This window comes from Lissotriton vulgaris, chromosome 5, assembly GCF_964263255.1.
Source record: "Lissotriton vulgaris chromosome 5, aLisVul1.2, whole genome shotgun sequence".
Classification (NCBI taxonomy): domain Eukaryota; kingdom Metazoa; phylum Chordata; class Amphibia; order Caudata; family Salamandridae; genus Lissotriton; species Lissotriton vulgaris.
The window spans coordinates 900314246-900336765 of record NC_141693.1 but is presented as its reverse complement, the minus strand read 5'-3'; the positions used below and the strand labels follow the sequence as shown (position 1 = coordinate 900336765).

The following is a 22520-nucleotide window of genomic DNA, read 5'->3' as shown; positions in this document are numbered from 1 at the left end:
TTAGGGGGAGGGGGCTCCCGTTGCCTGACCCGTAGAAGTGGGGGAGCACACTAGCCCACAGTACCATAAGGGCGGATTGCGACAGTGGTAGAGAGCGACCAAAGGTGGATGAGTGGCAGCATAGTCTGCAAAGAAAACTGGGCGCAACACTTATACTGGTCCGCCCGGACCTCCACGGATCGTCCCTACGACTGGGGCCTAGAAGGCGAGTGTTGCGCGTGTGGCCTTCTGCGGCGCACAAGGGGTGAGCCGTCCCGCCTTTAACTCCTAGAGCTCCCTCCTGATTGGCGCAGACACTGGAGACAGAGCCATAGTGACCTGAGGAAGCCCCCCTGGCTCCTACGTAAGGCAACTACATTTTGTGTTTGCGGCGTGACCCAGGCGCCGCAAGTGGTCAACCCCAATCCTGCATAATAGACTGCCAACTGATGGCATCCCCGCCTCTGGCCTGCCCTCGCTGGTGGCGGAGCCCTTCCGTACCACGTGCAGATCACACTGGTCCTGAGCGAGGCGCCCCCCCTGCTGGGTGCGGGTAGCGGGTGGGGCACCGTCTTGCAATGACAGTATGTGTTCCCGGAATGCATAGGAGCCTTTCGTGAAGGACATTTTCGCTAAATCTGCTCCTAAGAAAGGCAACAGAGCGAATGGCCATGTACACTCGGACCCAAAAAATGATGCTGCTGGTGTCAATGGTGCAGAGGGGAACGACTCCAATATCACTAAAACATTTCTGGAGCACCTCTTTGGAACACTACGAGAAGACTTTGCTAGTTTTAAGCGGGAAATCGCAACCAACATCAAAGAACTGTGGCAAGACGTAGAAAAAGTAGGTTTTAGAGTGGCTGCACTGGAGGAGGGCCAGGACGCATGTGAAGAGGAGCTGGAGGGTCATCGGCAGGAATTGTTGACCCTCCACGATGCCAACTTGGATCTTCACTAGCACCTCGAAGACCTGGAAAACATATCCCGACGATCCAACATATGGATCAGGGGCGTTCCACTCCAAGCAATCTCGGGTTCACTTGGCGGCTTCCTCGTTCGCCTTCTCAAGCAGGTTGCCCCCTCGCTGCATGATGCGGAGATCTTCTTAGATTGGGCGCACCGCTCTGGTCATCCGTCCGCTGCGCCAGAACAGCTGGAAGACATACTGACCTGCCTCCACTCCTACTGCCAGAAGGAAAAGATCATGTTGGCAGCACAAGATCAACCCTCCATCACATTTGAGGGTCACTGTCTGTGGCTTTAACAGGCAGTGACCACTGACACTACAGTGCAGAAGGGAGCTTAGGCCCTTCAAAGATGATCTTCGATATAAGAACATTAAATACAAGTGGGGACACCCGTTTTGACTCCAATTTTGTCTGGTGGGAGGAGACCCGGCATCGTGAAGTCTCTGGAGGACGCGCAGGCACTTCCTGGGATGCCAGACCTGAGCCCTTCCTCGAGGGCTGCCTCCCCGCACGGGGATCCCACGGCAGCGGCGCTCCAGGCGAGTGAAGGTCCTGAGCAAGCCAACTGAAGCAGATAGTCGAGAAGCGCGCAACAAGCTAATCCAACAGCTTCAGAGAGATGGCAAATCCGACCAAACACATAGAGGCATTAGATTGTCTATTGATGCCTCACTCCTCCACCACCCCTTTCCCAACACTCTTGCTGTTCTCGATCACCAAGGGATATGTGTCATAATTCGGTGTTGGCCCTAAGCTGTAGACTTTATCCTCCGGCGGTGCTTCTCCTTACAACTGTCACTTAGATTGTGATCAGGCCGACAACTTGGACCCTATCACAAACCAAGGGTTTGTCCCCAGGTGGGGGGATTGTTTTTGTTGTTGTTCCCTCTCCTCTTGGCACGTCATCCCATTTGCCTTCTGTGGTCCTTTTCTCTATTACCGCCTACTGTTGCCCCAACATGCTCCTTTCTGAGTCTACGGCGCTTTTCTCTGGGGGTCATATTCTCTTACTACCATGCTTCAATAATAGTGTGGCACTAAACATCGTTAACCTCAATGTGCGAGGCCTTAATGCATCATTTAAACACCTGGCACTCCTTTCTTACCTGCGGGACTTTAAGTGCTACATATGCATGCTGCAGGAAACGCATCTACTGCGAAATGACTGGCGTAGGCTCAGCTCCTGGTGGTTTGACCGCCAGTTTTTCTCCTCAGGGGGCTCCAAGAGGGTGGGGGTGGCTGTCCTGTTTGCCACACACTTAGCTGGGAAGCTTGGGAATACCTTACTAGACATCCCGGGTAGACTGTTAGCGTTGCAGATTCTCTTTGTGGGTACCACCTACACAATCACCACGGTCTATGCCCCAAATGATGGCCAGGATGCCTTTATTAGAGACTCCCTGAGCCAACTTTTGCGGAAGGCGGGCGAAGGCATAATAGTCGTGGGAGAGTAATACTGTATGGACTCTCACAGAAATCGCACTACACCCAGGGCGGGGCAGTCCTGGTGACCCTCTGCGGTCACACAGCTCTGGTTGGAGGAGGTAGGCCTGATTGACGTTTGGCGACAGAGACATCCTATATTGCTGGAATACACCTTTTTGTCAGCCGCTCACCAAAGAAATGCAGGCGCGTTGACTATTTCCTCACAACACGCGATACTCTCTCAGTAATTTTGGGGGCGGCAGCCTTCTCTGACCATTTGCCCATCCTCCTCCATCTTGATCTACAGGGACAGACACGCACCACACTGGCGCCTGAACACGAGACTCCTCACATATGACTAGAAACGGTGGGACATACTGACAGCATTAACCACCGTTTTAGATATAAATTGTACGCCAGCGACATTGTGGGAAACACAAAGTGGTGATTAGGGGACAATTTATTGCAATAGCCACGGCCCTGTGATCGTGGGTTTGTGGCGGACCGGAATAACAGGCGTAGAGGCTGTATGTAGTGGGCGATGGTTTACCTTGTTTTATTATTCTTATACAACTGTTCGTGTTGTAAAAAAATGAAACACAAAGATGAGCTTGAAGGGAGGGGTATCCGGGTCTTCTCCGTGAGATGGAACCGGGACGTCAGGTCTTCGGCCTGGGTTGCTCTGGATGGGGTCCTCGGAGGGTATAGGGAAACAAGAAACAAAGGGGCTATTAGTCCACCTGGACCGGAATGATCGAGTCTTTCTACCGACACCGGGGTGTGAGGGATTTGAAAGAGACCATGAGGAAGGAAGGGGATTGGATAGGGGTAGGTAGGCAAAGAGAGAGCAAAGTCAGGAGGGGTGCAAGTGAGGGGTAGGTGAAGGGTTTAATTACAATTGTGTCCGTGTGAGATCCAGCGATGCTATACAGGGTTTAAATACAGTGCAGTTCTAACCCCAAGGTGATGCTTTTTTTATATACACGGATATATACACAGCACCTAAGTTGCTACAGTGCTATAGACAATAGACTTGGATATATGTTACTCACATGCCCCCGCCGCAACTCTTCCGTGAGTTGCGGCCGCTCCCCAGCCACCACCTGTGGACTCCACCAGTATCGGAGAGGTAGGGGACGGCGCTGTTATCAAATCCCCTTCCCCTAGCTGTCCTTCTTGTACAGGTTGGAGGGGGAGGGTACCGGGAGAGGAAATCGGCGTTTCCTTGGTCTATACCCTTCCGGTGCAGGGTCCTGAACCTATATGGTTGCAAGGATAAGAACCACCTGAGGACGCGGTAATTGTGTCCCTTGTTCCTGGCCATCCATTCCAGTGGGGCATGGTCTGTATATAGTACAAATTCTCGTCCTGCCAGGTAATATCAGAGAATTTCAATAGCCCATTTGATGGCAAGAGCCTCTTTCTCCACAACGACATAGTTCATTTCTCTAGAGAAGAGTTTCCTACTCAGGTAAAGGACGGGTCTTTCCTCCCCGTTCCTATAACTGCCGCTAAGCCCTGGTCTGAGGCATCAGTCTTGAGAATGAACGGTTGCGAATAGTCGGGGCTAATGAGCACAGGATCGGACATCAGGGATAGCTTGAGCTTGTTAAAAGTGTGTACTAATTGGGGTGTCGGATTTCTTAGGGCCACTTCTGTTTTTGCGGATTTCTTTAAGAGGTCTGTTAGAGGGACAGCTGTTTGGGAAAATTTAGGGATGAATCTCTGATAGTACCCCAAAAGTCCTAAAAAAGCCCGGAGATCTTTTCGGGTCTGGGGAAAGGGGACGGACTGGATGGTGGTGATTTTGTTGTTTTGGGGTCTGATAACGCCTTCGCCCAAGAGGAAACCCAGATATTTCACGGTTTGGGCGGCTAGGGTGGTTTTGGATGGATTGATGGTAAAACCAAAGGACCCTAGGGAAGAGACCACCTGTTGTAAGTGATGTAAGTGTTGTTCCCAGTCGTCGCTATACACAATGATATCACCTAGATACGCCCCTGCGTATCGGGGACGCAAAACAAGGTTCATTGCTCTCTGGAAAGTGGCAGGGGCGCCATGAAGGCCGAAGGGTAGTACTTTAAATTGAAACAACCCGTCGGGCGTAGAGAAAGCTGTTTACTTCTTATCCTCTTTTTTTAATGGTATTTGCCAATATCCCTTGCATAGATCAAGCGTGCTAATGTATTTGACTTTCCCTATGCTTTCTACCATCTCATCTACGGGAGGTAGCAGGTAGGTGTCAAAGCTGGAGATCTTATTCACTTTGCGGAAGTCGATACAGAATCTTATAGATCCGTCCGATTTAGGGACCAATACAATGGGAGAATTCCAACTACTGTGGAAGGCTCAATGATACCTATGCGTAACATTTGGTCTGTCTCTTGTTTGATAACGGTCCTACGGGCCTCTGGGACCCGGTAGGGTAGTTGACGTACTGTCTTCCCTGGATCGGTCTGAATAGCATGTTCAGGGATAGTGGCATGACCGGGGTTGGAGGGGAAGACCTGTTGCAGGGGTAACAAGACATCCCGAAGGTTCTGTTTCTGGGATTCCGTCAAGTCTGGATCTATACAAACCTCATGAGAGATCAGGTTTGGGGTTCAAGCCTGATAGTACCAGCGGGGGTCCCTCCCACTTTTTGAGAAGGTTTATGTGGTAGATCTGGGTAGTGCCCCGAACAGGATCTAATTCTCATAGTTAACCGGGGTTACTTGTCGTAGAACAGAAAAGGGGCCCTGCAAATGACCCAACAACTTTTGGTCGGAGGATGGCATGAGCAGGAGTACCAACTCTCCTGCAGCAAGGGTTCGGGCTTTGGTACCCTTGTCGTATTGGTGTTTCTGGGAAGACTGTACGTTCTCCATATTCTGTCTTACTATATCTCTTATTTGTCCCAGATGAGTTTTGAGGTTTTCGACGTATTCAGGGAGGGGTCTTGTCCGGTCGGGTTCGGCCTCCCAGGCTTCTTGGGCCATATCCAGAAGGGTTTGTGGAGGATGCCCATAAAGGAGCTCATAGGGGGAATAACCAGTGCTGCTCAGCACTTTTCACCGGATGGCAAACAGGGCTACGGGTAGCATTTCTTCTCACCTCTTAGTCTCAAGTGCTAGCAATTTCTTTAGTGTAGTTTTTAGGGCGCATTATACTGCTCGACCAACCCGTCGGTCTGGGGGTGGTAAGCGGAGGCCCTGATTTGCTTGATGCCTAGTTGTGAACACACCTGTTTCATAAGGGCGGAAACAAATGGGGTTCCCTGATCCATTAGGATCTCTCTAGGGAAACTAACCCTGGAAAAGATCGTGATCAGTGCCTTAGCTATGTTTTGGGTGGTGGGTTGTCTTAGGGGTATGGCCTCTGGAAAGCGTGTGGCGTAGTCAACAAGGACTAAGGCGTACCGGCAACAGCTTCTGGAGGGCAACAAAGGGCCTATAATGTCCATACCAACTCTACTGAAGGGAATGTCAATGAGGGGTAGGGGTTGAAGGGGCACCTTAGGGGGGTGATACCTACTATGTTTCTGACAGAACGGACATTCGCTGCAATAGATCTTTATTTGCTGGTTAACACCCGGCCAGTAGAACTTCTCCAGAATGGATTGGCCCGTTTTCTCATCACTAAAGTGGCCTCCCAACAAATGGCTGTGGGCAAGAAATAAAACCTTTTCGCGGAAGGACGCTGGGATTATTAATTGTGGTGACTGACGGGGCCCGCCTTTTCTGTATAGGAGACCATTCTTTTTAAAGAAATATGGACCTACTTGTAGGGGGTCCTCATTGTCCAATGCTTTTCCCCATGCGTCCTGTAAGACAGGATCCTCTTATTGTTCAGCGCGGAATTCTCTATCCGTCTCCCATGGATGTTCCTCAAGGTGGACTGGATAGGCTGTAACGTGGCTTCTTTTCTCCTTCCTTTTTTGTTTTTTTTGTTTTCCTTTGCTTAACGGAGGACTCCGGGGGAGGCGGGATATGGGAAAAGGGGGCTTCCGACCACCATTTCTCTAAAGAGTCCGTTGTGTCCTGGAAGAGGGGTGGAAGACCAGAGTAGTCACTCCCCAGAATCACTTGTTCTGGTAGGTTAGGTATAAGCCCGACTGTTAGCAGGCTTCCCGGATCTGTAGAGTGTTGCACTCGAACTTGGGTAGTGGGATAACTTTTAGTGTTGCCATGCACACACTGGATCGCCACGGTACCGGTTGCAGGCCCCACCTGCATTGGCAACTCCTGAGGCCGGATGACGCTTTGCCTACACCCCATATCCGCAAGAGCTAGCACTGGGTGTCTGTTGATTCTCACAGGGTAGTGAAATTGTGGAGGTGTGGTTCCAGGGGCTATATAAAGTTCCTGACCAATCCTACCTCCATAGGCTCCTCCTTCTGGGGCACACACGGGCAATGTGGCCAAAACCCCCGCAGTGGTAACACTGTGGTCCGGGAAGGGGTGGTCTGGGCATGACGGGATAGGGCAAAAGAGGGACGGGTTCCGGTTTCCGAGGAAAGGGGGCCCTGTGAGGTCGAGAGCTGCCGGGGTTTTGAATTTGTGTGGAGTGGTCGTCTTTTCCTTTCTGGAAGTCCTGAGCGCGACTATAGGCGCTCGCGATCTCCACAGCAGTCTCCAACGTTAGATGGGCATGTTGACGGACCCACTTTTGGGTGGGTGGATGCAGGGAGGCCAGAAACTGTTCTAGATATATTTTGATGCCTAGACGTTCTAGGATGCATTTTTTTTTTTAAATTTGTTTTTATTGTTGCATCACATAGCAATAATCACAGTCATATTTTTCCGTTGGTTGCAGCGTCAACATTCTGCTGCAGTCAACCAATAGCGCAACTTTTTCTTTTTTATTAAACAACTCTTAACTTTAAGGTCATCGATTGGATAGTTGGTACATTTCAGATAGATTATTAGAGCATTCAAATCAACCGTCACAATGGGCAAAGCCTTTAATACCACAATTTGCAGATCTATTATGCCAACCCTACGAGCCCGGCAAACCCTGGGGCTACCCTGTCTGAACCCCTCACCACATTCCGTTCTCCCCTACTCAGTTTCCTCCTCATCCCCTGAGCTATCCATGTCTTCCTCTTCCGGCAGCGGCTCACACAGCTCCACCCTATAAGTGTTCCAAGGTGTCCATATTTTGTTCCATTTACGTGGGTTGGCTCTTTGTTGGTACACTGCCCGTTCCACCACCATAAGCATGTCCATATTCCGGCACCACTGTGCCAGGGTCGGCGTCTCGGATGATCCCCATTTCTGCGCTATATCTCGCTTTGCTAACATCGTTCCAATGACCACCCATTGCCTTCCATATGATGTTAAGTTGTTTGGGCCCCACACATTCAACAGACAAACTCGGGGGTCAGGTGTGATCGGGATTTGTAAGGTTTGGGCCATTGTGCGTGTTACTCTCCGCCAATAGTCCACCATGCTGGGACAGGACCATAGTGTGTGATACAATGTGCCCTCCTTTCCGCAATGCCTCAGGCAGCGTGTGGATCTAATGTCGTGCGACACAACAGTATTCGGTTGAGTTTGTACCTGAAGATCAGGTGATATTGGTTTTAATTTCACAAAATCTAAGTAGCAGTGTTTTACATTTTCGGTCCTGAAGAATGCATTTGAAACTCTGTTCAAAACAATGCAGAAACATGTTGACCACCATATAGTACGGTGATTATTTGGAACCCGCACTTACACTTGCTTTTTAAACTTTAGGGATTGGGAGACACTAATAAATGTTGTTTGTCCACCCGATCACCTAATTTTATATTCTCTCCCCTCACTTATCACTTTTCCCACCACAACACTGCCTCTACAGTAGCCACCTTAACTTTTTGTACTTCATTCACTTCCCTTATCTCGCACATATCGGCTACGGTAACATCTGACCGGCCGTTCAGTCTCCTGGGTAAGGAGAACCCAGATGATGAGAATAAGGGCGGTACAGAGTGGCTTCTGATGGGAACTATTTCTCCATTTGCTCTTGAGCCTTAACCCGGCCTGCATTGCACTATTGAAGCTCACTCACTGGTGTCTTTTGTGTTGCATTTGGCTTTATGATCCACCTCTTATTTTTGACCCCCAGGTGTTCTCTGTTGTGATAATACTGTATTTTGGGGCATGCACCTGGTTGGTCGGTAAATTCGCCCTTCGACCCTACTCCCATTGTTTGTTGTGAACGTGTTACTCTCCGCCAATAGTCCACCATGCTGGGACAGGACCATAGTGTGTGATACAATGTGCCCTCCTTTCCGCAATGCCTCAGGCAGTAGGGGTGATCCGCTCTTTGGATTTTGTGCAGAGCGGTGCGTGTATAGTATACTCTGTGCAATATTTTAAATTGCACCAACCTAAATCTTGACGAGATGCCAGCTTCTTTAGGCGACGCCAGCGCTGCATTCCAGTCTGTCTCATCTAGTTCTCCTATTTCCCCCTCCCATTTTTCCTGCAATTTCTGCAACAGGTCAGGTAAGTTGTTTATGAGTTTACGGTAAGTGAGGGAAGTGGCACTGGCCTCCATGTAGTCTGTAAGTAGTCGGTCCTCCAACGGGGCCGATTCTGGGACATTAGTGCCTGGTTCTATTGCTGACAGTAATGCGTGACGAATCTGTATGTAACGGTATGTTTCAGTAATGCCCAAGTCGTACTGTTCCCTCAGGGTCTCAAACGGAACCACTCCATCCTTCGTCCACATATCACCCACCGTGGAAATCCCGATATTGTCCCACTGTTCGAAGCCTTTACTGTGTCTCAGATTCCCCAAAATTCTGGAGTCCCACAGGGGTGTAAGTCGTGTAACTACTCCCTCCCATTTTAGTCGGGTTTGGGCTTTATGCCATAGCGTCACAGTGTGTTTAGTTGAGCCGCTGAGTTTTGCCATCAATCCTTTATTGTAGAGTGGGGCCAGAAGCGGGTTTGTCCCTAGCTGCCTCCTATCCGCCACATATGCCGGATCGTCCTGCGGCCTGTGTATCCACTGGTTAATCACTTTGAGGTGGGCTGCCCAGTAATATAGTTCCAAATTTGGGAGTGCTATCCCCCCACTATACCAGTCTCGAATCAATTTCACATGCGCCACCCTGGCCGGTCTGTTTCCCCACAATAAACTGGACAGTTGAGTCGATATTTGTCGGAAGAACGATGATGGGACCAACACTGGCGTATTTTCCAGGGCGTATAGGAAACGGGGTAGTGCCATCATCTTGAAAAGTGCGGCTCTACCCAACAGTGTTAATGGGAGGGTTTTCCAGTGACGTACGTCTGATTTTAATCTGTCGAGCAGCGGCCTGAGATTTAAGTCCTGAAAGGTCGCATGCTCTCGTGTGATGTGGATCCCTAGATATTTAAAGGAGGTGGATTCTAATAATAATGGGCAGTCCGCACTTAGGGTCGGTGGCGTGCCGTGGAGCATATAGAGCACAGATTTCGTCCAATTTATTTTGTACCCCGAGGCTGTGCCGTGCCTCTCACACAAGGCCAGCAGTACCGGAATACCAGTTGCTAAGTCTGTTAGGTAGATCAACATGTCATCGGCATATAGTGACACCCTGTCTTCCCAGTCGCCTCCCCACCGTATGCCCTTCAATAACTGGGTGGTCCTGATGATGGTGGCTAAGGGTTCCAGGACCAGTGCGAACAGGAGCGGCGAGAGTGGGCACCCCTGTCTCGTTCCCCTCGCTAGTGGTATTTCTCTCGAGATGTGGCCATTTGCTGTCACTCGGGCAACTGGGCTTTTATACAAAAGTCTAATCCACGCTACAAATTTTGGGCCGAAACCCAAATGCTCCAGAACCGCAAAGAGGTAGCGCCATTCCACCAGGTCAAACGCCATTTTGGCGTCAAGTGACAGGATAGCTGCTGGTTCTGACAGTAATGGAGCCCGTGCCATCACGCCGTGTAGGCGCCTGAGATTCATCGCCGTACTCCTATGCGGCATGAATCCGGATTGATCAGGATGTATTAGATGCACCAGATGAGGTAACAGTCTGTTGGCTAGTAGTTTCGCTAAGATCTTACTCTCGGCATTAAGTAGAGATATTGGGCGGTATGACCCGCAGTCCTCAGGTGGCTTGCCGGGTTTTGGTATTGCTATTATAGTTGCTGCGCGTTGATCGGGCGGCAACTGTCCCTGTTCCAGACTGGCCTTAAACATATCTAGTAGGGGGGTCGCAAGAGTTTCCGACATGGTTTTATACCATTCAATCGTTATCCCATTGGGACCTAACGCTTTTCCTGAGTGTAATGCAGTGATGGCTATCTGTAACTCTTCAGCAGTCAGGTCCATTTCCAACTCGTCTTTATTGTCCTGTGACAAGGTGCGAGTGGGTACTCCTGCGAGAGACGCCTCCGCCATCTCTCGGGTAACATCGAATTCAGGGGAATATACTGTTTGAAAGTGGTCAGCCAGGAGTTCTACTATCAGTGAGGGACGGGTTTGTAGTACCCCTGCAGGATCTCTCAAGTGTAGGATAGCCCTCTGCCCCTCCCGTTTTTTCTCTAACCAGGCAATGAGCCTACCAGCTTTGTCACCTACATCGTAGATTCTGTGTGCTGTCGTCGCTATATTGTCCACTACCTTGCGGCGTATGTGGTCGGTATGACGCTGCTGACACAGTCGAAGTCTGTGCAGCGTGTCCCTCGTTGGGTCAGTCTCATGCTCTCTGTTGGCCTTGGCGAGCCAGTCTTCTAGGTCTAGGAGCTCTTGTTTTTGCGTTCGTTTGTATCTCATGATAGTGGAAATAGCCTGTCCCCTGAGAACCGTTTTGTACGCTTCCCATAGGATAATGGGGGCCTTAACGGACCCTAAGTTCTCAGCGAAGTATGTCCTTGTCTCTCTCTTTAGTGCTTTTGCTACTAATGGTACTTTAAGGTATCCCGGGTAGATCGGGTAAATGGGTGTCCGGGTCCGTCCAGGGTTGGAGAGACTCAGTGTCAGGGGAGAGTGATCCGAAAAACACCCCTTGGTTTGATTTGTATGTCTTCTATAGTGAGGGTGCCGTGTCCCAGTGTTAGGAAATAGTCGATCCGTGACAAACTATCATGGACCGCTGAATGGAATGTGTATTGCTGGTTGTCTGGGTGGAATCGCCGCCAGAGGTCCACCAAGCACTGTGCTTCCATAAAATCATGTAGTCGGGAGGGCCCGGGAGACTGAGTTCTCGCCGGGAATCTGTCTTGTGTGTTGTGTGCTACTGCGTTGAAGTCCCCACCCACAATGAGGTCTCCCTCTGGAAGGTCTAGCAGGAATTTCCCCAATTCTGGTAGTGCGACAGCATGCAGTGCCGGCGGGATATAGACCGAGACCACATTGAGCGGTCTTCCTTCCCACTGCCCGTGTGCCGCCGCAAAACGTCCCTGTGTGTCTGATTTCGTGGATTGGAGTATGAATCTCGATGAGCGGTGCATCAGAATCCCTGTACCACGGGACCCCCTAGTGAACTCTGAGTGTACGATCATACTGTAGCCCTTCCTATCAAGTGCTTTGGTTGCTGTGCCTGTTAAGTGTGTTTCCTGGAGTAGGACCAGGGCTAGGTTTAGTCGTTTTATGCTCTGTAACACCAAGCCTCTTTTAACTTTGTCCCCCAGACCCCTAACATTCCATGTCATAAGGCACAGTGGTGTCACCTGCCCCGTCCTGGCTACCTCCCTTTCTACGTCAAAACCTGTGGTGTGTGCCATAATATCTGTGGTGGCCGACCTTTGTGTGTCGTGGTGATTGTGTGCGAGCGCATTTCCAATGTGTCGCCTTTCGGTTGGTGTGTACCATATAGTTCCAATCTTGACCGGTAGAACAATTTAAACAATGCAAAACCTCCCGCCCCCCAACACCCCCCCACCCTGCCCCCCTGCTAAACGGACCTAAAACTGCCCGCCCCCCCCAACTCAGCAGAGTGCCTGATCCCAACCCAAAACACAGTACTTGCTCGCTGGGGTGAAGGACTCTCCGGAGTCGGCGGCCCCCTCCTTGACCACGGAGGATCTCTGCCCAGTGTCCATGGCAGCACCCCCGGTCAGCGACACAATTGGCCTAGGTAGGCCGCATCGGGAAGTCATTGGTCCTCATTGTCTTCTGTTTCTGGTACGTCGTTCAGAGGTGAGTGTGAGTCTGCTTCTCCCCCAGATTACTGGGATCCCGTTCGGGGTCCGTTATTGCGATGTTTGTTCGATCTGTTGGAGCGGCGAGGCAGGCCTGCTGGTCTCCATCCCTCCAGCCAATCCTGAGCTGCCTCCGGAGTGTCGAAAAACCATGTTTTATTGTCCGCCACTATCCTCAGTCTGGCTGGAAAAAGCATCGAGTAGGGAATCTCCCTCGCCCTAAGTTCTTTTTTAACTTCAAAAAAAGTTCTTCTCCTACGTGCGACTTCCGCCGTATAGTCAGGGAAGAATGCCAGAGTGGAGTTTTGTATTCTGATGGGGGGTGAAGTTCTTGCTGCCTGTAGGATCGCATCCCTGTCTCTGAAATTGATGAGCCGAGCAATGATCGGCCTTGGGTTAGCCCCGGTTTTCGGGCGTCCCCCGGGAACTCGGTGCGCTCTTTCCACTGTAAAGAAAGCGGAGAGACCCTTGGGCTGGAGGCTTTGCTTGATCAGATCTTCCACATACAGGTCCATCGCCCTTGTGTCTTCCGATTCCGGAACCCCTATGATATGAATGTTGTTCCGTCTCGAGCCCCCTTCCTGGTCATCCAGCTTGTCCCGCAGCTCCTTGTTTTCTTTTGTGATCCGCTCCACACTTAACTGCAGTTCGGAGACATCTTCCACCAACGATTTGGTCACTACTTCCATTGCATTCACTTTTTCTGTCATTTTATGGAAGTCTGCACGTATGAGAGTTATTTCTGCTGAGATCGATCCCACTGTTGCCTGTACCTGGGTGAGGGCCCGCATCACGTCGTCCAAGGTCGCTTTCTTGCCCCCGCTGTGTCCGCGGTTTTGCCCGCCTGCTGTTTCGCATCTGGCGGGGAGGAGGTAGACTTATCGTAGGCATATCTTTCAAGTCGGGCTTGCGCCGCTCCGCTTTTCGGCCCTTTACCGGCCATCCTGGCGGTCCCTTCCGCCGCGGTCCGCAGTGGTCGCTCGTTATGAAATCAGTTCCCGAATGGTGTTGCGACCGTTAAGATGAAACCCCTGCGGAGGCTTTCTGTTCACTTCACGCTCACCGGAATTGGGCCGATCGGTCTAAAGGGCCACTGACCGATGGGGTTTGCTCCCCTCCGTGCCACCAAGTCTGTCGCGGAGCGGCCCGCACTTCCTGCTAAGCACAAGTCGCCGCCCAATCTCCGTATGTAGGTCCTAGTCGTTGTGCAGTGCCTCTACGGACCGATTATCTCGAGCATATCGTTGCATGAGGGGTATGGGGCCCGAGAGGTTGAGTCCGTGCCCTGGGTCCTGCGTCTATATCGTGGTGGTTAAGTCCGGATATGCGCCTGCTTGCCTCCGCCTCCGGTCGCGCCACTATGCGACGGATTTTGCACCCTTTTTCACCGGGCAGCCAGTGGTTTGTAGGATGAGTTCTGTTGTCCACCAAAACTGTCGGCTCTCGGGGAGGTCAGCGCGGTCTTTTCGCTGTTTCGCACCCCGGGGTCACCCGTGCTCCGTGACCAAGATGGCGGCCTCGGCCCGGAGGTCGCAGGGATTTTTTGCTTCCGTATGTTCGCTGGGAGCTTCTGAACCACCACGGAACTACCGATCAGGATGTTTGGTCCTCCGGACCCCAGCCCCTCAAGTTCGGCGATGGCGCTGTTCCGCTGTTCCTTCCTGCGGCACTAGCTCGTCCACGAGCGGGCGCTTCCGGTATTATCTCGCCCTGATTGTAGCACTTCCTGTCGGCTCGCCGCTTCAGTCTGCGGCCCGGCTGTAGGCCTGCTCTGCTGCCCGCACGGGCTTCTCTCGGAACTGTACTTCCCGATGTCGGATTTTTGTTCCGATTGTTTCGGTTTGTGCCGCCCGGTCCTGGGCATCGATCCTTTCCCGTAGGAGATATTTGTGGGACGGATCAGTGGTCGGATCGTCGAGGAGGCCGCTTCAACCGCGGAGCTCGCCTTCTATGCTGCCGCCATCTTCGGCTGCTAGCCACACCCCCCTAGGATGCATCTTTTAATATCATTATAAGGGGTCTGTACCTGGATGTTTGCTTGCTGATATGCTGACTGTAGGTCTCCTGTCAGCAGGGGTCCCAAATATTGTCCCCAACGATCAGGGGGCCAGGATGCTGCTTGGGCCAGTCGTTCGGAATTGTAAAGAAATAATCCGGGACTTCCCCCGGCACGTATTTCTGCAGCACAACCGAAGGGAGGGAAGCAACCGGTCTTTGTTGTCCTAGGACATCAGTGAGTTTTTCCATTGCCTGGTCCTGGGCGACTCCTTGTCCTTTAAGAACATCGTGTAACTGCCCCTGTCGTCTTCGGCTGTTTTGAGGAAATGCTCCATCATCTACCCCAGCTGTTCTTGAGTCTCTGCCAGTTTCTTTACTGCAGCCTCCATACTTCCGGGATATCCCACTTCTGACACCAACTGTGATCGTGGGGTTGTGGCGGACTGGAATAACAGGCGTGGAGGCTGTATGTAGTGGGCGATGGTTTACCTTGTTTTATTATTCTTATACAACAGTTCATGTTGTAAAAAAATGAAACACAAAGATGAGCTTGAAGGGAGGGGTATCCGGGTCTTCTCTGTGAGATGGAACCGGGACGTCGGGTCTTCAGCCTGGGTTGCTCTGGATCAGGTCGTCGGAGGGTATAGGGAAACAAGAAACAAAGGGGCTATTAGTCCACCTGGACCGGAATGATCGAGTCTTTCTACCGACACCGGGGTGTGAGGGATTTGAAAGGGACCGTGAGGAAGGAAGGGGATTGGATAGAGGTAGGTAGGCAGAGAGAGAGAGCAAAGTCGGGGGGGGTGGAAGTGAGGGGTGGTGAAGGGTTTAATTACAATTGTGTCCATGTGAGACCCAGCGATGCTATACAGGGTTTAAATACAGTGTAGTTCTAACCCCAAGGTGATGCTTTTTTTATATACACGGATATATACACAGCACCTAAGTTGCTACAGTGCTATAGACAATAGACTTGGAGATATGTTACTCACATGCCCCGCCGCAACTCTTCCGTGAGTTGTGGCCTCTCCCCAGCCACCTCCTGTGGACTCCACCAGTCTTCACTCCAAACGTCTTCCTCCTCTTCCGAGGTCGCCTTCTCTGGTTGCGTGTTCGTTCGAGCCTCCTGCCACGAGTTCGCCGCGTTGAACACTCCTCTCTCCTCGGCTCAGTCTTTTCCGTGTTCCAGCTCCAGGATTAGGGAGGGACTTCCGGGGTCACGGGATTGTGCTTCCGGTCTCACTCCAGTTTCGATTGTGTCCTGAAACGAAGGACAGAGGGGTGGAGTCCAGATTGTCAGGGACACTTCAGGGTCTGGTTCTGAGGCAGGGGATCTTGCTGGGGGACGCTGTATCAGAGAGGTAGGGGACAGCGCTGTATCACAGGCCCGTAACAGGGAGAGGCAGACTAAAAGCGGCCAGCTAGAGGAGCAAGTAAAAGAACTTGAAGCTAAGCATGTGCGTTCTGGGTCAGTGGCAATATATAGACAGCTGACTGCAGCTCGGAAGCTACTCCGGGAGGTGGACATGGGTAGGGTGGAGTACACCCTGCTCCGCATCCGCCAAGAATACTACGCTGGGGGTAACAAAGCAGGGCGGGTGCTGCCACACCACCTCCGAGCGCAAGCCATTGAGCGCAGCATTTCCAAGGTAGTTGGAGTGGATGGAGTCCCCTACATCGAGACGTGGAGATCACTGATGCTTTCCATGCATTTTATAAATCATTGTCCACGGCGGACCCTCTTTCGGACTGGGAGGCTCACGTCTACTTAGCACTCGTATCTCCAGTCAACACAGGGGCGCCGGTGTTTTCCACCCTGTATGCAGAGATTACCACACAGGAAGTTGTAACTGCCATCCAACACTTACAGCCTGGTAAGGCACCACAGCCGGATGGCTATTGGGCAGAATTCTACAAGACCTTCGCCCCGCAACTCACTCCCCTCTTAACCTGTTTATTTAATACCCTCACTGATATGGGCACCCTGCCTGACTGAATGTGATGGCCACAATTACGGTAATCTCAAAAATGGGCAAGGACCCTAAATACTGTGCATCCTACCATCCATTCTCCCTCTTGAATATCAATGCCAAACTCTTTACCAGCGTCCTTGCCTGCCGGTTGGCTCCCCATATGCAGGTTCTAGTGGACCCCGACCAAGCCGGGTTCCTCCCGAAGCGGGGTTGCAGTGACACTAAACGCTTGTGTCACCTGGTGGACAAAGTACAACGCACCCAGACACCCAAAGTTCTCCTATCACTTGATGCCGAAAAGGCCTTTGATCAGGTGCACTGGGTTTTCCTGCAATTGGTGCTGCAGAGGGTTGGTTTGGGCACCCGGTTCTGCAGGTGGGTCCAAGCATGCTACCAGGCCCCCAGGGAGCGGGTACAGGTTAATGAAAGAAATACACCACCTTCCCCATCACACGTGGGACACTGCAGGGTTGCTCTCTGTCGCCCCTGCTCTTCGTGCTCTATATGGAGCCCCTAGCGGAGCACATATGCAATTACCCCGACATTGCTGGTGTCCAAATGACTGGTAGAGAGCACAAGATTATACTCTGGGCTGACTATGTCCTTTTGACCCTTACCGACCCGAACATTCACTAAAAGATGTTGTAGCAGAGTTGGCCGACTTAAAGGCTGTGTCAGGCTTTAAAACCAACCTGCAAAAACCACTAGCACTTGGTTTTGCCAGCCCTGAAACAGATAGGGCCAGTTTAGCACCCCTCACACCTTTACAATGGTCTGAGGGCGAAATTCAGTACTTGGGACTCCAGATCCACACTAAACTTCCGTCCAAAGCTGACCAAAATGATGGTTTTCTGTTAACTACCACACGCTTAACACTCTCCACGTGGAAAGCTCAGTATTTCCTGGCTTAGGCGAATAGCCGCTATTAAAATGACGCTACTACCCAAGATTCTTTATGTGATGCAGACTCTTCCACTTCAGCCTCCCCGACTCTAGTAGAAAACTTCAGACAATTGTATGGGACTTCATCCGGGCACGCAAGCATGTGAAGATGGCCAAGTCCCATGCCTATTTGCCTGTACAAGCGGGCGGCCTGGGAATTCCGAACTTACGCTACTACCAAGCCGCACAGCTGTGCTACATGGAGTAGTGGTCCCGCACCTTAATGGAAAAACACTGGTGCTTTATAGACCAGGCTATTGCAGGCATGCATATCTGGAAGATACCTTGGCTTCCGAAACCCCTCAGGGCGACAAGTGTCTATGTTTCATGGTGACACCCGCCACCGTTGGCTCCTGAGGCGGCTTGCGCCTGGGGAGTGGGGCAAACGGAGAAGAGCCCGAAGTAGACAACTGCACTGAGAGGATCTTGCCCTCGTAAAATACAGATCTCTGGGAGCAAGGTGCGGTCCCTTTGAAACCACCTTGGAGAGTTTCCCCAAGTTTGAGGGACCATAATATCTGCCATAAAAGGAACTCAAATTATTACAAGGAATATTCCTTTAAGAAGTTTTGGAGTATGGATACCGCACAAAAACCTCCTGAAGAGATGGGTCGAAAGAAAGAGGTGGGAGAAGGTTTTGAAAGAAAGTATGTGACAGAGGCTTAGTAAGGGGAGAAGAGCAACCCTAATCAGAACAGAAAGAGGGAATCCAGGCTGAACGCTTGATGACTTGTGCTGTGATCCAAGCCCCTACACCTCGGAGAGTAACCAGAGTTCGAGGCACCATGATATCAGCCAGGAAAAGAACTCAAAAGATTACAAGGAATATATTGTTCTTTAAGAAGTTTTGGAGTCGGATACCTGACAAAGAGATGGGTCAAGAGAAAGGGGTGGAAGAAGGCTTTGAATATTGAATGCAAGGACTCCTGAGGCGGAAGCCGGGAGGATAGAATCTAGTCTTAAAAAATATATTATTTAGCACTGTTTGTTGTAAAATCATTTGCGCTTTTAATCATTGGCAATATCGAATTTTACTGTGTAATACTGTAATTTTACCTCTAAAACTTGCCCCCGATGACCGTAGTGAGCAGCTTCTCCCTGCAGACTTAAGTGCATGAGACGAAGCCGTTTTCAGGGCTCACCGGTCACTTACAGCAATCCTCCTCGAGGCGCAGAACTTCGGGCGCCATCTTGGAACGGGTTCTGGACAGCGCTCTAGTGGCTGGGTGATTTGGGCCCACTCACTATAAAAGAGCCAGTACTCTGTCCACTTTCCATATTGAATGCAAGGACTCCTGAGGCGGAAGCCGGGAGGATAGAATCTAGTCTTAAAAAATATATTATTTAGCACTGTTTGTTGTAAAATCATTTGCGCTTTTAATCATTGGCAATATCGAATTTTACTGTTTAATACTGTAATTTTACCTCTAAAACTTGCCCCCCGATGACCGTAGTGAGCAGCTTCTCCCTGCAGACTTAAGTTCATGAGACGAAGCCGTTTTCAGGGTTCCCGGTCACTTACAGCAATCCTCCTCGAGGTGCAGAACTTCGGGCGCCATCTTGGAACGGGTTCTGGACAGCGCTCTAGTGGCTGGGCGATTTGGGCCCACTCACTATAAAATGAAGACCCCTTCCCGAACGCGCAGCGGGCGCGCGCCAGAGGCAAGCCCGTCTGGGCCCGTCCGGGCCGGACCGGGCTCAGGGCCAGACACTATGCCCATTTCACCTGAATATCGGATCAAATACTCACAAGATGAACTTCTACAATTCAGTACCACAACCACTCCCCCCGTACTTCCACCATCTCCCCAGAAAGAGCCTATTTGGAAAGTTAATCGGCACACACCAAAGAATGTAAGCCTTGCTCTGCTTAACTGTAGATCTGTACCCAAACATTCTACAGAAATTAAGTTGCTGATCCAAGATACTAACCTGGACATACTATTCCTCACGGAAACATGGCTGACCTCGAACTCCGAGGCAGATATTGTCAACATGCTACCCCATGGTTATCTAATACAGTTCCATAATAGAACTCAGGGAAAAGGAGGCGGCTTAGCGATAGTCTACAGAGATAATCTTACATGTCGAACACAAGAGGGAGGAATTGCTGACTGCGAAAGCGTCCACTTTTCCCTTCAAATCACGCCAAACTAATCCCTCTCTGGTATTCTTATATACCGCCCGCCCGGAAGCCTAGGAGATTTCGTAGGCTCATTGCTAGATACCACAATTACTTCCTGTACCGAGACATCCAATTTTATTTTACTAGGAGATCTAAATCTTCATTTTGATGATCGCGCTGATAAAATTGCAAGCGACCTTATATCAGAATTGAAGGCGTTCGACCTCTATTTAAAAAACTCTGAGGCGGCGCCCGCTAAAGGACATCTTTTAGACCCAGTTTTCGCTAACATCTCTAGAATAGAAATGTCACCAGCACTCCCACTACCATGGACTGATCACTCTCTCATCCCGTTCACATGGCAAACCAATTTAGACACTCCCCAAGTGCAAGTACTTCGAACCCAGGAGAGAATATGGTCCAAACTCGCATTCGAGAACTGGACTCAGGAATTAAAACAATCTGCCCTCTCGCGGACCCGGACCCCGTGAAAGCAGAAGCTAACTTTACCAGATGGCTATCCACCACTCTTGATTCAGTAGCACCCAAGAAAAATTTGAAGAAAAAAAGCAAAATCTTCAAATCCCCATGGTACTCCCAAGAATTGAGGAACATAAGAAAAATCTGCAAAACTCTGGAGCGAAAATGGAGGAAGGACTGGGACCCCCTCAACAAAGAGAAATACAAAATAGCCATGAGGACCTATAAGTCAGCCCGGAAAACAGCCCAAGCCTCTTTTTTTTAAGAGAAAATTATATCTGCCTCCAACTCGTCCCGGGAGACCTATAAAATAGTAAAAGAGTTACTTAAAATACCCAATCCCCCTTCAATACAGGAATCCACGGTTACTAAATGCAACCAAGTAGCAGCTTTCTTTGAGAGCAAAATAACAAACATTTTACAATCCCTTCCGCCAAAATCTGACAATAACGCTCCTGCGGCTTCTACTGCCGCAACTATAGGCCCCACTCTGGACAGTTTTAACCAGATATCCAATGAAGACTTCCTGAAGGCTCTAACAGGCCTGAAAAGTGGATCCCCGAATGATCCAGCCCCCATTCACATCATTCAACAGGTGGGACCTACCATCTCGCATCTGGCCACTGACCTTATCAATGCCTCATTTAACCAAGGAGTGGTTCCCCCTAATTGGAAACACGCAGTAGTTAAAGCTCTGCAGAAGAAACCAGGACTTGACCCTCAAGATTTTTCAAACCTTTGACCGATCTCTCTTCTGCCAGGTTTGAGTAAGATTGCAGAGAAGGCCGTTAACCATCAACTCTCGGCCTTCCTAGAAACTAATAAGCTACTTCGCCCCTCACAAACAGGATTTCGCCCGGGTCAGGGGACTGAGACCGCTCTTTTGACAGTGGTCGAAGAAGCTAGGTGCATCTTGGATTCGGGAGGATCGGCTTTACTGATCCTCCTGGATCTAAGCGCTGCATTTGACACTGTAGATCACAGGATCCTGATCCAGCGACTCCTTAATTTAGGGGTGAGAGACACCGCATTATGTTGGCTCACATCTTTCCTGAAGGACAGAACCTTCCAGGTTTGTGAAGGGAATGTACGTTCCAAGTCTTTCCCCCTCCAGTGTGGGGTTCCTCAGGGCTCTTCATTGAGCCCTACACTATTCAACTTTTATATGGCCCCCCTGGAGGATGTGGTCACCCCCTTTGGGATTAAAGCTGTCACATACGCTGACGACACCCAAATGGTGGTTTCATTCTCACTTGAAATAGATAAACTTAGAAATCTGCATGACTGTCTTGCAGGAATCCATAATTGGATGTGTGACTCGAGACTTAAATTAAATGGCTCAAAACAGAGCTCATGCTTCTGGGTCATCAAATAACATCCCTTCCCATCTCTATGTGGCCATCGTGTCTTGGAGCCCTTCCACAACCTAAGACAGAACTCAAAAGCTTGGGGTTCTGGTTGGAGCAAGACCTCTCTTTGAAAACTCAGGCCAAAAAGACGGCTGGTACCTGTGTGGGCCTACTTCGCTCAGCTCGGAAGATTCTCCCCCTACTCCCGACACAGTCCCAAAAACTGCTCATTCAGGGTCTCATCTTGTCCAGATTAGACTACAGCAACGCCCTTTTCATGGCTGCCCCAGAATCCACTATTAACATCCTTCAGCGAACCCAAAACGCAGCAGCGAGGCTATTGACAGGCACCGCTCGGAGAGCATCAGCAAAACCAGTGCTTAGAGCTCTCCATTGGTTGCTGATCCAGGAAAGGATCAAATTTAAGGCTCTGTGTATTACTCATAGATCCCTGCAGGGTAAATGGCCCCCTATGCTGAGGACTATGCTCTACCCCTACAAACCCAACAGGTCCCTGCGCTCATCTCAAGGCAACTTGGCCACTGTTCACAGAGTCAAGAAGGCCCGCACCGGAGGGCGACTTATTTCGGTCACGGCAGCAACCCTGTGGAATTCTCTGCCAAACCGGATGCGACCAGAACCGAACTATATGAAGTTTCGTAAACTGCTGAAGACATACCTGTTCCCACAATAACTTTAAAATTCACTCCCTTCACCCATCCGTTTCTCCTCAGTTAGACATTTGCACTCTCAGCGCTGGGACGCTCCCGGGCAGCCATGCGCTCTATAAATCCTTTTTCATTTCATTCTTTCATTCAAGAAAGTATCTGACAGAGGCATATAGTAAGGAGAGAAGAGCCACCCGAATCAGAACAGAGGGAAGGAATCCAGGCAGACCGTTCAATAGTGTGCGCTGTGAATCAAAACTCTTTGTCTACACCTGCAACAGAATCTCCTAACCTGATAGGTGGGACCCATAGAATCACTTTAATACCTGATCCAGTCCCGTCCCAGAAGTACAAGGACTTTGAGAGTTAGGAAAGTTAGGAACTCATTCATGCTTGTGTTCTGTATTAATTACTCTTGTGCTGTCGGTTTTATCTCGGTTAAGGAGAAATGTGGTGTTGGGCGTTCCCCACAACGGGCGTAGTCGCGGGTGTTTTCAGCGGGCAGCCCCTACA

The 22520-nt window shown here is 50.4% G+C and overlaps 1 protein-coding gene across 1 annotated transcript in view; it reads right to left on the bottom strand.

Moving 5' to 3' along the window:
* The window catches only part of CPEB3 (cytoplasmic polyadenylation element binding protein 3), a 1233156-nt gene that overhangs the window by 1210380 nt on the left and 256 nt on the right, over nt 1-22520 (bottom strand). The window lies entirely within an intron of this gene.